Below are 15706 nucleotides of genomic sequence, written 5' to 3'. Positions count from 1 at the left end.
AGATTCAGGGAAAGAACATGGTTGAGGATACAATGAAGACTGTCACTGCTCGTAACGTCATCACATTTGGCTAAGGACTCCAAGGATTAATGACGAAATTGTGGGGTTTGAGGATGTAATAGAAAATTTAAGAAATAAACTACTGAATGGAACCAAAGGACAAGATGTCATCTCAATTCACGGCATGCCGGGTCTAGGTAAGACGACTTTGGCCAACAGACTCTATTCTGACAGGCTAGTTGTCTCTCAATTTGATATTTGTGCACAGTGTTGCGTGTCTCAAGTATATTCGTACGAGGAACTTGTTATTGGCCTTGCTACGTGATGCTATTGGTGAGGGTTCTGAACTTAGAGAACTTCATGCCAGTGAATTAGCTGATATGCTTCGCAAATATTTATTGCCCAGAAGGTACCTTATCTTTGTTGATGATGTGTGGCAAAATAGTGCTTGGGATGATTTAAGAGGCTGTTTTCCAGGATGCCAATAACAGAAGCAGAATCATTCTGACAACGCGACATTATGAAGTTGCCAAATATGCTAGTGTTCATAGTGATCCCCTTCATCTTCGTATGTTTAACGATGATGAAAGTTAGGAAGTTGCTAGAAAAGAAAGTGTTTGGTGAAGAAAGTTGTTCCCCTCTGCTAATAGATGTTGGGAAACGAATAGCAAAAATGTGTAAACAACTCCCTCTTTCAATTGCGTTAGTGGCTGGTATTCTCAAAGAGATGGAAAAGAAAGAAGAATGTTGGAAAAAAATGGCTGACAATTTAGGTGTCCACATTCGCAGTGATTCAAAGGCCATTGTAGAACAAAGTTATCAGGATTTACCTTCTCATCTTAAGCCTTGCTTCCTTTATTTTGGAGCATTTTCTGAAGACGCTGTGATTAACATCTCAAAGTTGACAAGGTTATGGATATCAGAAACATTTATCAAAAGTTGTGAAGGCAAGAGTTTGGAGGATATAGCAGAAGGTTACTTAGAGAATCTTATTGGACGAAATCTTGTGATGGTTGCTAAAAGGGTTGGTTCAGATGGTAAGGTCAAAGCATGTCGTCTTCATGATGTATTGCTCGACTTCTGCAAGGAAAAAGCAAGAGAGGAGAATTTTCTACTATGGATAAAACGGTAATATGCTAATTAATGGTACTTTATTTATTCAATCAATCAAGTATTTCAAGTTATATGTTAAAATTACTATCATTTTACAAATATATATTTACAGTAATCAAGTATTTCAAGTTCTAATTGAAAATCAATGCTATGGTTTTGCTAATTTATATATTCACAGGGATCAGAGTGCCAATCCTTCATGTGTTTACTCTTACAAGCAGTATGCTCGCTTGGCCTTTACTGAAGTGCATAATCTTCTAGAATGGAGCTCTTCTTGCTCACTTGCCGGCTCTATACTTTCCAAGAAGGACGCAACATACTTTGCCCATCGTCGCTTATCCTCACGCACTTTTGCAATTTCACGTATTTTACAGAATTTCAAGTTTCTAAAAGTGTTGGATTTGGAGCACCACATTGTTATTGATTTTATTCCAACTGAGCTTGTTTACTTGAGGTATTTCTCCGCACATATTGATCAGAATTCAATTCCTTCAACCATATCCAATCTTTGGAACCTTGAAACTCTTATATTAAAACGTAGAAGATACTTGCGGCGTTGCGTGCTACCACTACCTCATACAGTTTGGGAGATGGTTAAACTGAAGCGTTGCGTGCTACTACTACCTCATACAGTTTGGGAGATGGTTAAACTGAAACATCTGCATATTCCCGACTTCAGCACAGGAAAAGCAGAAGCATTACTCGAGAACTCCGTAACATTTTTTATTTGGAAACCCTTTCCACTCCATATTTTTCTGGTTTTGAGGATGTGGAACTGATGTTGAGAAAAACACCTCATCTTCGAAAACTGATATGCGAAGTCGAGGGTGAGTTAGAATACTCTCAGTACCATGTTTTGGATTTTCCAACACCGCTTGAAATACTAAAGATTTATCGTTCAAAAGATCCCTTTAAATGCATCCCCTTTTGCATCTCCGCACCAAACCTCAAGTGCCTGAAACTATCTGGATTTTACCTGGATCCTCGATACTTATCAGAAATTGCTCAGCTGAAGAACCTTGAGGTACTCAAACTGTACTACGTTGAGTTTGGCTACCATAGGGAATGGAAAGTGAGCAATGACGAGTTCCCTCAACTTAAAGTCTTGAAACTAGTTTGGTTAGCTTTCTTTGATGAATGGATTGTCGCAGATGATGCCTTTCCTAACCTTGAACAATTGATTTTGCGTGGATGCCGGGATCTTAAGGAGATCCCTTCTTCTTTTGGGGAAATCTCTTCTCTAAAGTACATTGAGGTAGAGAATTGCAACGAGGCCGTTGTCAATTCAGCCAGGGATATCCAAGAAACACAAGTTGAAGATTAGCAAAATACTATTTTCAATCTCGTCATAAGCAAGGTACCACTACTCAGAAAATACCTTAACTACATTCAGTCTCATTTTCCCTACTATAATAAGTTGCCTTTTACTACCTTTTCTTTTTGTTTCGAAATTTGTTTAAAACTTTATTATTCAGATTTGGAAGTCTGCCAGCGAGCTTTCTGCATGATTCTGAGCTTTCAGAAATCTCCTTGTTCTCAAGAATTTTTGGGGCTTAAACTTTTTGAACTGTTTTCACTGTTATCTTTATTATGAGTCATAATTTATGACACTCATGGCCTCATTTATATCTAGGATTTTCTCCTTTGTTTTCTTGCAGAAAAAGGTGCTGAAATTAGACATTTACGGTGAGGAAAAGGTATTTAAGGTATTTAGAGCTATATGCGGTATCCCAGGTACTAACTAGACTGATTATCTTTTCTTTCCTTTATTTTCTCTTGACTTGTTTTAGAACACCAAATAACTTTAATTCATCAATGTATATTGGTTGTCTTATTCTATATAACAGGGGTAGAAGCTATTGCACTTGATAGGATAGAGAAGAAAATATTAGTGACAGGAAATGCGGATGCTTATCAAGTTCAATCAGTTGTGGGGAAACTGAGAAAGTTGCGGAAACTGAGGAAGTGTGGCAACTGTAACCCTTGGTGGACTAAACCATGGCGGATTTGCAGAAAATAAGATTGAAGATGGGAAAAGAAAGAGACCATAAGGTGTAATTTCATTCCTCACATCCCACACCTACGATTTACTGTGATTTTTATATGCTAACAATCTAGAGCTTTGAAAGGGACTTAAATGAAAACTATTCTGAAGTAAGGACTAAACTGTAAACATAACTTCCTAACAGCTCCTAACTTGTCAACACCAATGTGATATAGTCCTTGTGCACAAGTTGAGGCGCCTACTTGTGCACACCCAAAGTTGGAGGGTATAATTGCCAACTGAGGCCGAGTTTGAGGGCCTATTTCAGTTTGTGTCTTCATTATCATTTGATTTCTTACAAATTTACTGAATTTGGTACTCGGCATTGCAACGCTTACTAGCTAAACACTGCAGTGCTGGCTCCTAACTTGTCAACACCAATGTGATATAGTCCTTGTGCACAAGTTGAGGCGCCTACTTGTGCACACCCAAAGTTGGAGGGCATAATTGCCAACTGAGGCCGAGTTTGAGGGCCTATTTCAGTTTGCGTCTTCATTATCATTTGATTTCTTACAAATTTACTGAATTTGGTACTCGGCATTGCAACGCTTACTAGCTAAACACTGCAGTGCTGGCTCCTAACTTGTCAACACCAATGTGATATAGTCCTTGTGCACAAGTTGGGGTGCCTACTTGTGCACACCCAAAGTTAGAGGGCATAATTGCCAGTTGAGGCCGAGTTTGAGGGCCTATTTCAGTTTGCATCTTCATTATCATTTGATTTCATACAAATTTACTGAATTTGGTACTCGGCACTGCAACGCTTACTAGCTAAACACTGCAGTGCTAGTTCGTTGGAATGCGCTGGGCAAAATGTGGACTGCAATCTAAAAATATGGTTGCTGCATCCAAACCAGAAGAATGTATCAGGTATTACAGTCATTTCTAAAATTTTAGAAGTGCATGCAATGGAAAAGAGAAGTTCCATAGCAGTTGTATCATTATCAATCCTTAAAGAAAGAGTAGAGCAGTGGTTAAAGCCAATAGGTAATAGACATGTCATTCAATAATTGTTCATTTTCGAGAGGGATGAAGAGGTAGAAGATGTAAATTGCGAAGACAGGTACACTAATTCTAATTTGAATGCTTTTACAACTCAAAAGTATTAAGAAGATCTCTTATGTAATTATCATTTATATTACTTATTATCATTTATATTACTTAATTTTAACTGATACACAAACATCTTTTAATAAATTTCATCTTAAAAAACGGTTCACCAAATCCTTTTTCTACTAGGATCGGAACACGTGCAGTACAAGTATCTGGATCTCACCGGATTCAGCCTAACAACATATAAACGCAAATACATTGTAGCATTAAACACATTTGGACTTTTAACAAATACAAACTCACACAAGCCATATTTCATTGTTAATCATCAAACCACTTTAAAATCATATTTCACTATGAGTCTGCTACACGTGAACCATATTAAAATGCATAGTTGCTGAAAAATGTAACCAGTCCCTTATGCTACTGATGGCTATGCGTATAACTTATTATTAACCTCACAACTGCGTTAAACCACTTGCATAATTACCAAACATAGACTAGATTTTGTACAAGCACCACTAAACATAAAATAAACTTATTACAAATACAACTAATAACGCTAATTGTAGAAAATATAAAGCTAAAACACCCCCAAAACTTTCATATATGTGTAACTTTAATTCTTATTAATCAAACATTTCCAAAATCAACCTTTGCTAACATCACCATTTTCCTTAGCACCATTACTTTCTGACTTGTCTTTTTCGTTTACACCATCAGCATTTTTGGCTTCTTGCTAATTCTTTCTTTTTCTCCTCTTTCTCTTCCTTCTCCTTCTCAGCCTTTGCTCTCTCTTCTTCTTCTTTCTCAGCCTTTAATTTTGCTTCCTCCTTTGCGGTTTCAAGAGCTTTAATCAATCTCTCCAAGCAAGTGTCTGCATTTTCCTTCGAAGACTTAGGCATCAAATTCTCAGCAATATCAGCAGGAGTCGTATTAGTTTCCCCCAATAAGCGACAAATCTCAGGAAAGTGAACATGAGATTCGACGTCAAGATAATTATTTGCAAGCACCTTGAAGGACTCAAAGCAACAGTAGGATAGCACAATATGTTTATCCATCCTCCCCCTCCGAATTAGAGCAGGATCAAGATTTTCCACATAGTTGGTGGTGAAGACAATAAGCCTTTCACCACCAATAGCTAACCATAGACCATCAATGAAGTTCAAAAGTCCAGATAAAGTTACCTCACTTTGCTTTTCTTTCCTCTTTTCTCCTTGATGGCATCTTTCTCATTTTTTTCTTTATCTTCCTCGTCTTTCTTCTTATTCTTCTCCCTTTGACCCGTAAGGTCAAGGGAGCAATCGATGTCTTCAATCACAATAATAGATTTACTTGTAGTATCTATCAACAATTTTCTTAGCTCGGTGTTGTCCTTAACTGATGTCAGTTTGAGATCATAGACATCATATTGCAAGTAATTAGCCATAGCAGCAATCATGCTAGATTTACCCGTTCCTGGGGGACCATAAAGAAGATAATCGCGCTTCCACGCTTTTCCAATCTTTGCATAATAGTCTTTTGACTTGCTGAATGTTTCGAGATCATCCATAATCTCTTGCTTCTTGTTTGGATCCATGGCCAGAGTATCGAATGTTGATGGATGCTCAAACACTACTCCACTCCACATCCTCCACCCCCTATATCTGTACCCACCACCTGTCTCTCCCTTATTGTTTGTGTACAACTTTCTTTGTCGTTCTCTCACAGATATCGCCTTCCCTTCATCCAACACATACTTCAAGTATGACTATGTGATAAGCTCGCGATTCTTTCTGTGAAATTTGAGCTTCAAAAACCTCTTGTCATCCTCCTTCCACAAAGCAATTGTTTGTTTGTTGGCTGCTAATTGGCTCGAAATCCACCAAACTTTCTCATATTTATATTCATCGGTTATCTCCTCATAATCATGCATGGTTAGGATAAGAGCTTGACCATCTTTCACCGTGTTGGCTTTGAGGCGCTTAGCTTGTGTGCAAGAGTTCTTGCTCAAGTACCTTTCGATTGCTACGTAAGCTTTGCTCCGCTCGAACCACCCCTCACTTTCATACTCATGACCATTTTCCTTACCGAAATCAACCTTTGCTAACATCACCATTTTCCTTAGCACCATTACTTTCTGACTTCTCTTTTTCGCTTACACCATCAGCATTCTTGGCTTCTTTAGTAGCTGCTAATTCTTTCTTTTTCTCCTCCTTCTCTTCCTTCTCCATCTCAGCCTTTGCTCTCTCTTCTTCTTCTTCTTCTTCTTTCTCAGCCTTCAACTTTGCTTCCTCCTTTGCAGTTTCAAGAGCTTTAATCAATCTCTCCAAGCAAGTGTCTGCATTTTCCTTCGAAGACTTAAGCATCAAATTCTCATCAATATCAGCAGGAGTCATATTAGTTTCCCCCAATAACCGACGAATCTCAGGAAAGTGAACATGAGATTCGACGTCAAGATAATTATTTGCAAGCACCTTGAAGGACTCAAAGCAACAGTAGGATAGCACAATATGTTTATCCATCCTCCCCCTCCGAATTAGAGCAGGGTCACCACCAATAGCTGACCATAGACCATCAATGAAGTTCAAAAGTCCGGATAAAGTTACCTCACTTTGCTTTTCTTTCTCCTCTCCTCTTTTAATCTTCTTCTTGATGGCGTCTTTCTCATTTTTTTCTTTATGTTCCTTGTTTTTATTTTTATTCTTCTCTCTTTGACCCGTAAGGTCAAGGGAACAATCAATGTCTTCAATTACAATAATAGATTTACCTGTAGTGTCTATGAGCAATTTTCGTAGCTCAATATTGTCCTTAACCGATGTCAGTTCAAGATCATAGACATCAGATTGCAAGAAATTAGCCATAGCAGCAATCATGCTAGATTTACCCGTTCCTGGAGGACCATAAAGAAGATAACCGCGCTTCCACGCCTTGCTAATCTTTGCATAATAGTCTTTTGACTTGCTGAATGTTTCGAGATCATCCGTAATCTCTTGCTTCTTGTTTGGATCCATGGCCAGAGTATCGAATGTTGATGGATGCTCAAACACTACTCCACTCCACATCCTCCACCCCCTATAGCTGTACCCACCACTTGTCTCTCCCTTATTGTTTGTGTACAACTTTTTCTGTCGTTCTCTCACAGATATCGCCTTCCCTTCATCCAACACATACTTCAAGTATGACTCTGTGATAAGCTTGCGATTCTTTCTGTGAAATTTGAGCTTCAAAAACCTCTTGTCATCCTCCTTCCACAAAGCAATTGTCTGTTTGTTGGCTGCTAATTGGCTCGAAATCCACCAAACCTTCTCATATTTATATTCATCGGTTATCTCCTCATAATCATGCATGGTTAGGATAAGAGCTTGACCATCTTTCACCGTGTTGGCTTTGAGGCGCTTGGCTTGTGTGCAAGAATTCTTGCTCGTACCTTTCGATTGCTACGTAAGCTTTGCTCCGCTCGAACCACTCCTCACTTTCATACTCATGAAAAATTACGTGCATATAAGGGTAGAAATAGCTCACGATTTTATCGGTATACCTCCTAATAAGACCACGAAGTTCATGAGGAAAATAGTTCTGGTACATGGTCCAGGAGAACATGATTGTTGCAATGGCTGGACCCAACTGAGTCCAAACATCTTGCATCATCTTGAGATTAATAGGAGTACAACAGCAATTGAAGAGTATGTGAATGGTTTGTTCAGTACTAAATGATATATGGCCTCTTATATATAGAGATAGAAAACACCAGAGCGTACGTAGTTATCATTTCCTTGGTCACCAAGTTTGAGCGTTTAAGAAAAGACATACTTGTGATGGAAAACAACTCATAGATATTTGTGTAATTGCAAATCATCTCATATAAAGACAGCGGGAAGGAAAGTGTTATAAATCATGAATAAAACGTGCCAAGTTCCAGGCGGTTTGTAGGTATTCTACCTTCTTATTTTGACAGAATAAAAAGGAAAGTACATCGTATAAATTGGGACAGAGACAATATTTCTTTTCTTTTATAATTTGGGTATGCTCATGAGTCATGACCATATATATATATATATATATAGGTCCCTAGAGAAGTAGGAAGGTTAAATTAAGATAAATTAAGATTCGGAGTTGGATCCACTAATATTCTGATGCATATGGACATTGTCTTTTTCCAAGGTGATAATATATACACACACACAATATATGTATATACCATCTATAAGATGTCGTTGTGCTTACTCATGGGAGAGTGACTAATGATCATATATCATCTAAGATGTCATTATGTTTAAAGGAAAATTTACAGCCAAATACCATTCGGCCATCTACTTTACAAAATATGTACACAGTGTATAGGTAGTGTATAAAATATACTAAATATACATATAATATACATACCTATACAGCCAAAGTGTATAGGCAGTATATACTTTGGCCATATTTGATAAACTAGATGGCCAAAGTGTATATTTAAGTGAATTCCCCAATTACACTATCTGATATTCGGTATAAAAAATTCACGGACTCTATTACTAATACAAATTCACACTTAAACGACCAAACAGAGGGTCACAAGCATTAGATAATTAAGGTTAAGTGGTTCAGGAACAGAGCATAATGAGGACTAATTTAGATATCAAGAGGAACAATTGGGAGGAAAATCGAACCAAAAGCCTTCAACAAATTAAAGTACATTTGTTTGTTGAACCAAGTCTCTCAACAAATTATTTTATCCTTACTAATTAAGCCACCTCTTCGTTGGTAACTTGCATAAAGTAGTCCTCATTATTGTCTTTGTTTATTACATAAGACGACCTTTGTGTTTAGGTGAAGGCACGCCACTTCCCGCCCACATTATTTAATTCATGAGTTTACAATTATTTTCATGTCGAAATTTCCACTCTTAATTAACAATTGTTAGTACTCATATTGTCTTTGTTTATTACACTAGTGTTATTTGGCCCGTGCTAAGCCCGGGTCCAAAATTAATATTAAAATTAAATTTGCAATTACTTTTTTTCTTACTCATTGTGATTTTAAGTTATTGAAAGATTAATTTGACCTTTTCTGCAAATTCCTAAAAACTAAAGGCTCTCCATAAATTAAAATTGCACCCAAAGTATTTAAAAATTGAATAAAGACTTTTTTGTCCTTATTTTAGAGTTCATTTTAGCATTGTTTATTTACTAAATTTTATTTAGATTTAGACTTTGGAAATTTCTTGAAATCCAACTTAGCTGTAACATCTTTGTGATTAAAAACTTCCATTATGAACTATAATGCTTTCTTTCAAAAAGAAGAAAAACAATTTGGTTCAAGAGACATCAATTATAAATGCTACATTTATTCTTATAATGAGATGTTAGTAGATGTTATTTTCATTTAAGATAAGATATACAAATTACAATGAAAATATGAAGAGAATTAATGACTTTTCTTAATATAATTAAATCCTTTTGCTTTCCAAAACTTATGTATGAGGAAATGACATTTTTTTCCTTTTGCTAGTTTATAAGTGGCACATTATTTTATAAAATGTACATTATAATCATTTTTTAAACAAAAATAAAGCTTCAATGCTTCATGCTTAATATAATCATGTTTCCCTATGCTAAACAAGCACTGCCTAATCCTTTTTTAACCCCCCCACCCAACCCCCACCCCCACAAAAAAAAAAAACTAAAAAATCTTAAATATGATTGCTCTCTTTTGTTACAATTGTTTGATACTCCCTCCGTCGCAATTTAAGTGTGTTACTTTCCTCGTTTATTTATCCCAAAAAGAGTCTCTTTCTATATTTAGTAAGTTTTGACAAGTTTTAGACCACTAGATTTAAAAAACTACACATATCTTTGATTTAAGACCATAAGATTTAAAAGTCTCTCTTTATTTCTTAAATTTCGTGCCTAGTCAAACTAAGACACTTATATTGAGACGGTGGAAGTATTACTATTGTTTGGAAAACTAAAAATTATGTAATATTTAGGTACACAAGCATAAAATATGTTATTTTCTTTAATTATACATATCAGTTATAGTTGGAACGACTTTAAGGATTTATAGGTTATTGAGGCTAATGCGTCTATCTATATATATATATATATATATATATATATATATATATATTAAAGGAGATGACATATTTTAAATAGTTAACTTATCTATGTAAGAGACATTTGAGAATACAAGCAAAAGTATTTTTAAATAGAAAATGTCCAACAGAAACATATTTAAAATTTACTAACAAATTTTTAAAAAACTATTAAGACAATAAAGTAATATATAGTAGGAGAAAAACGATTCATATAAAAGAAGCTATAATACACTCCACGTCACTCTCTCAAGTAGATAAGCAATAAAGAACAATTAAAAGGTTGAATTTGGAAGAGACACCTTTTAGTTAGAATCTAACTAAATGACTATAAAATCTTTAGATTCCCACTTATTATAAGTAGTAATATCCAATTTAAACGAAACAAGAAATCTGTTGGAGTTGTTTCACATGAGCAACTCAGAACATTCGACTTGTTGGCTTTATGAAATTTAACCTTAACTGATACAGAAACATGATAGAGTTGTCATTCTTAGCTAAACATTGGGTTGAACTTGAAAAAACGTTATTCAATATCAAATTAAATAATAGGCCAAAGTCATAGATGGACCCCTGAACTTGTCCTGATTTTTCATTTAGACCCTCCAACTGAAATATTGACCATCTGAACCCTCGAACATAAGATAAACTGTGCCATTTGAACCTCTCATGTCAGTTGGGCACACACGTGAAGCTCACTTGTTGTGACATGAAAAAATAGACCAATAAAAATAAGCCATGTCATGTTACCTGTTTTTTTTTTTTTTTAAAAAGCCATGTCAACGAAAAAAATTAATTTTTACAAAAACTCTATTTTAAAATCTATTTAAATAATTGAAAAACCCAACCCATCCTCTTCGAGAGCCCCCTCGCTGCCGCAACTGCCTCTGCCGCTACTGCCGCTGCTGCCTCCTCAAAATAGATTTTGAAGTGGAGCAGCGAAGGAGGCAGCGACAACAGTGGCGATGGTGAAGTGGGCTATCGGAGAGGATGGGTTGGGTTTTTCATTTTTTTTAATTATTTAAATAGATTTTAAAATAGAGTTTTTGTTAAAATTAATTTTTAATGGTTAAAATTAATTTTTAATGATTAAAATTTTAAAAAATAAAGCAACGGCGGCGGTAGAGGAGGCAGCTGCGGCGGCGAGGTGGGCTATCGGAGAGGATGGGTTGGGTTTTTCAAAATTTTTTAATTATTTAAATAGATTTTAAAATAGAGTTTTTGTTAAAATTAATTTTTAATGATTAGAAATTTTTTTAAAAAAAAAGCGACGGCGGCGGCGGAGGAGGCAGCTGCGGCAGTAGCGGCAGAGGCAGTTGCGGCGGTGAGGGGGCTATCGGAGAGGATGGGTTGGGTTTTTCAATTTTTTTTTAATTATTTAAATAGAGTTTTTGTTTAAATAATTTTTAATGATTAAAATTTTTAAAAAAGAAGAAATTTGGTCTCTCACGCTCTATTTAAAGCAGTGAACTTCACGCGTGTGCTCAGCTGGTACGAGAGGTTCAAATGGCACAATTTATCTTATGTTCGGGGGTTCAGATGGTTAACGTTTCAGTTGAGGGGTCTAAATAAAAAATCAAAACAAGTTCAGCGGTCCATCTATGACTTTGGCCTAAATAATATACACATACAACATATACAACATACAATACTTAAACCTATTAATTATTGAATATTGTCAATATTTGCTAAAGGCTAACAAGGCCACGATTAAACATGTCTGGAGGGAGGCAAATTATTTTCTAGCAAATGAAGGATATGGCTATGAGAAGCTTTGATACTCTAGAATAATGCACTTGAGGAAATTTTCTCCTACGTGTTGCTAACGAACGATTTTAAGATCTTTATTTAGTTTGTTTCTTCGATTTTACCAAAAAAAAAAAAATAGAATAAACAAAATCAGCCACTCCTTTTGAAGGCCAAGGCAAGGACCAGTGGGATATTTCTAAATATGTAGCTTTCGCTTAGCTTGCATCTTTGTCCCTTCTAAAAGTGGAAACTTTCATTTCTATTGCCCGGTCAAATGGGACACATTTCACTTTCATTGATCTAATTTTTCTTGTTCATTTTCCACATTAATGTTAGACATATTGTTCAATTGTAATTCTTTTTTCCACAAAGCACATGGTCACGTCTTTTAGTTCACAAAAATACCCCTATTAGTTAATTAAAATAGGGACTTTCAGGGGCCATTTTGGTCTTTCCATCAAAATTCCTAATTTCCCTCCAAACATTCCTAGACCCAATCTTCCACACCCCCATCCCGATGCTCATCCTTACAAGCTGGTCCCCCAAACGAGTGAATCAATACTAAATCGATTCACTTAAAAAATCTAAATTTCCTCCGCACAATTCCAAGACCCAAAAGTCCAAAACGGTAGAAACAGTGATTCAATTTATTATTTGTATATATTTTGTTAATCACCAATTAGAGGAAACCAAACCATGGAAGTGTTTCTATTTTGGAAAGATGTATATGAAGAAGATGATGTTTTCCTTTGTGCTGTGTGAAAGTAAATGGACAGAAATGGTTTCCAAGAGAGATAAGGTAGTGAGTGAAGGAGGAGTAACAAGATTCTGAAAATTGGCGGAATTTGGGGTAAAAGACAAGAAAGCCCATATATTTAAGAGGTGGTAAGGGTATTTTTGTGAACTAAAAGATGGGTACATTGCTATCGTACAACCTTCATGTTGTAGGTTAGCAAAACCCATATATATATATATATATATATATAAACTTTCGGGGAACTCCAAAAAACTACTTCACACTAGGGATAGTTCTTAAAAATTTAATACTGATTTACAGTAGGGGTTTATATTACACAGGTTTTTGACTGAGCAAGGGATTGGAGCATTTGATGAAAGAGAAGGGGAATATGGAAATTTTCTAGAGAGAGGTGGTTGATGCTCTTGTTGGTGATGTCTTTGCTTTTCCACAAATGCTGCTATTTATAAGCGTCTGGCGGACTTTAACTCCGGATTTCAAAATGCTAAAGAATCTCTTGAGTTCAGCCGGGTGCTCTTTGGGCCCCATCGTCACGTGAACTTTTTTCAAAAGAAACTTTATTTACTCGTCTGTTAGCTGATCTGTCCATTTACTGTAGCTGCTTTATTAAAGTTGCTTTTAATAAAGCCTTCTTTTTCTGCAAATGTCTGCTAGCCGTTGCTTTATTCAACGAATCTTTCAGCCTTTTGTCTTATCATAACTATTTCTTCTACTACGTCTGTCTGATTATTTCACTTACACACACACACACACACACACATATATATATATATAGCCAAAAAAGAGTGATTTCTTTTAGTCACGAATCTAGTTTAATTCCTTAACATTGTCTAACTTATCTGACATTTCTAAAACTTTTTTGACTATATGAGGTTGTAACTTTATTTTACCCTCTCCTAGTATTACTCCTAAAAAGTTTATATAAGTTTTACATAATTTCATTTTTTTCTTACTAATTATTATTCCATTTTCTACAAATAGTCTAAATACTGTTTGTAAGTGACCTAAGTGTTCTTTAATATCTTTACTAATTTTTTTATGAATAGTAAAAAGTGAAAAGTACCATAAACAGTAAAAAGTGAATAGTATTATGAACAGTACTTTTTTTTTTTAAATCTTAATCTGGATTTTATTCAGTCACGAATCTTGTTATACTGTTCATCTCTTTCTCTTAACTTTTGTTCTTAATAACAGTCTTCTTTAACCACACCCCGGTAACCACGGCCAACATCGTCCTTTATTATTTGAACATTAAAACGGCCGTTTTAAAACTTAGGAATTTACAGGTTAATCCATCGATTCTCTCTCTCTCTCTCTCTCTCTATATATATATATATTATCATCCTCATTTGTAATAATTAATTATTTACGGAAGGTTCGTGCTAAGTCCGGACCCGAACTCAAAATATAAAAATAGAAATTCTTATTAAATACGTATAACGTGACACATTTTCTACCGCATATTTAATATAATGTATTTGCAGGTTAATGATATCTTATTGATAAGTTTTATAATTACTAAGGTTTCTTCGCCACACAATTAGATGATTATAAATGAAAAATTTATTTATGAGGAAGAAAGTTAAGTAGAAAAATTAGCAATTCTCAAGGGACGCAATGACTCGATATCTTACACTGACATTGATTATGATAAAGTATGATAATTACAAATTGCAAAGCTCATAAATCAAAAAAATATTTTCATCTTTTTGTGAATTTGTGAGCATGTGATTTTATTCATAGATAAAAATCGATTTGTTTTGACATTTATTAAATTTTCATTCATTATCTTGCGTCAAGGGTTTATGCTTGTTAAATGTGATTTTTCACCTTATTTTCAGATGAAATTCAAGAAATAACCTATATTTATTAAATTGAACCTCAAGATTCAATAAAATTTAATTCTTCATCTATTCTCCATACTAAAAAAAAAATTAAATTTAGTTAACCAAACAAGAGATTTTAAAGATAACTCGATCTCAATGGATGACATTGTCTTCATTTTCAACACTATATGGCATCCTTTAAAAAAAATTACTTTATGTATTTATAATAAATTATAGATTTCAAAGGCGACGTATAAAATTGTCCATAACTTTTTTATTAGGCTAAAATTACATTCTTGAAAAAATTATCTTATAAAATAAAAAAGGACCTAAAAATAATTAATTGAAAAGTTTGACATTAATTTGGAAACTTTTGTGAGAACTACAAAAGTCCTTTAATTGTTCCTTATATATAGTAGTAATAAGACGACACCTTGTGTTTAGGTGAAGGCGCCCCCTTTTTCCGCCCTCATTATTTAATTCATAAGTCTGCAATTATTTTCATGTTGAAGTTGCCACCCTTAATTCACAATCGTTGGTCAAAATACAAATATTCTTGAAAAAGAATGAAGAAAATAAAAGTTGTAATGCTGATGTATGCATATCTTCGTTTCTTTAAGGAGATTCGAGGGTAAGGTAGTATAATCTTTACTGGTTCATTAAAGAGTAGTATTAAATAAGAGATAAGGATCACAATGGATGTTGAAAGAGCCATAAGTTTTTATATTAGTTGGATTACCAGTGGATGTTGAAAGGACAAAAATGTAAACAATAACTGAAAATTTTGCACAACATCGAGTCCGGAACCAAAATAACCTCAGAAAAAAGTTTTTGAACCAAACTACCCAAAAAACAAAAGTTGCAAAACTGGCTTTAGCGTAGTAAATTACTGCGCTAAAACACTTAACGGGGACGGCACCGTTAACTGCTTTAGCGCAGTAATTTACTGCGCTAAAGGGGTCCCCCCCCCCCCCCCTTTTTGGCCCTTTTGGTTAACCCCTCTTTCATTACACTTTTTAACGTACTTTGACCATAGATTAATCATGCTTCGGGACCCCAAAACTTCAATATTTTATATAGAACCCTACTTATTTTTGTGCTATTAA

General features: G+C 35.0%; 3 pseudogenes; 1 reads left to right on the top strand and 2 right to left on the bottom strand.

Annotated features, from left to right (window-relative positions):
* Nucleotides 1–4269, top strand: part of LOC132639809 (putative late blight resistance protein homolog R1B-12) — a 6570-nt pseudogene extending 2301 nt beyond the window's left edge.
* Nucleotides 4270–4736: 467 nt separating this feature from the next.
* Nucleotides 4737–6140, bottom strand: LOC132641572 (AAA-ATPase At3g28580-like; annotated as a pseudogene).
* Nucleotides 6141–6168: 28 nt separating this feature from the next.
* Nucleotides 6169–8061, bottom strand: LOC132641571 (AAA-ATPase At3g28580-like; annotated as a pseudogene).
* Nucleotides 8062–15706: the final 7645 nt, after the last annotated feature.

Source organism: Lycium barbarum, chromosome 5 (assembly GCF_019175385.1).
Source record: "Lycium barbarum isolate Lr01 chromosome 5, ASM1917538v2, whole genome shotgun sequence".
NCBI classification, from domain to species: Eukaryota; Viridiplantae; Streptophyta; class Magnoliopsida; order Solanales; family Solanaceae; genus Lycium; species Lycium barbarum.
The sequence above is the reverse complement of the archived record's forward strand: the minus strand, read 5'-3'. Positions and strand labels throughout refer to the sequence as shown.